This window comes from Triticum dicoccoides, chromosome 7B (genome assembly GCF_002162155.2).
Source record: "Triticum dicoccoides isolate Atlit2015 ecotype Zavitan chromosome 7B, WEW_v2.0, whole genome shotgun sequence".
In the NCBI taxonomy this organism is placed as follows: Eukaryota; Viridiplantae; Streptophyta; class Magnoliopsida; order Poales; family Poaceae; genus Triticum; species Triticum dicoccoides.
In genome coordinates this window covers 72,574,923-72,576,101 of record NC_041393.1, presented here as the reverse complement: position 1 = coordinate 72,576,101, position 1,179 = coordinate 72,574,923, and positions in this window count along the sequence as shown.

Genomic DNA, 1,179 nt, shown 5'->3' with positions numbered 1-1,179 from the left:
GTCGCCGTCCGGGGCCTCCCCTGCTCCCCGCCCCCTGCCGCTGTCGAGCGAGGCCGCCGACGCAGCTGGGCCTCGCGCCCTCGCTGCGGTGGCCTCGGACACGGGTGCCTAGTGCCCAGTCGGGCTCACGCCCGCACCCGCACCCGCACCCGCACCCGCACCGCCCTGTGCCCGCTAAGGCCCCCGGGCCACTGACTAGGGGGGCCCGCCCCCAGAACGTAAAAAAAAAGTATATAAAAATAAATAAAACAATAATTAAAATAAAAACAAAATTAATTAATTAATTAATTAATTAATTTAATTAAGTTAATTAACCTTAATTAATTAATCTAATTAACCTGTTAGCTTAATTAAACAGTGATTAGTTTAACTAAACCCTAATTAACCTAACAGAGTATGACAGGTGGGTCCCACTGGACCCACGCGTCAGTTAGACCCAGTCAACCCCTGTTGACTGCTGATGTCAGCCTGACGTCATGCTGACGTCATAAATCCATTTTCCGAATTAATTAAATAATTAAATAAATTACAGAAATTAGTAAAATCTTTAGAAAATCATATCTTTTAATCCGTAACTCGGATTAAATTATTTTCAACATGAAAGTTTCTCAGAACTACGAGACGATTCCGAATACGCAGCCCGTTCGTCCACCACACACCCCTAACATATCAAACTCGCAACTTTCCCCCTCCGGTTCCTCTGCCCGAAAACGCGAAACTCCGGGAATACTTTCCCGGATGTTTCCCCCCTTCATCGGTATCACTTACTACCGCGTTAGGGCACACCGAACATCGCCTATTGCCTTGTTATATTTTGTGATGCTTTGTTTGCTCTGTATTCATTATTTCTTCCCCCTCTTCTCTCCGGTAGACTACGAGACCGACGCTGCTGTTGACCAGTTCGACTACGGAGTTGACGACTCCTCTCTCTTGCCAGAGCAACCAGGCAAGCCCCCCCCCCCCTTGATCACCAGATATCGCCTATTCTCCTCTATACTGCTTGCATTAGAGTAGTGTAGCATGTTACTGCTTTCGTTAATCCTATTCTGATGCATAGCCTGACATTGTCGCTACATCTGTTGATACCTTACCTGCAATCCTAAATGCTTAGTATAGAATGCTAGTTTATCATCATTGGCCCTACATTCTTGTCAGTCTGCCTTGCTATACTATCGGGCC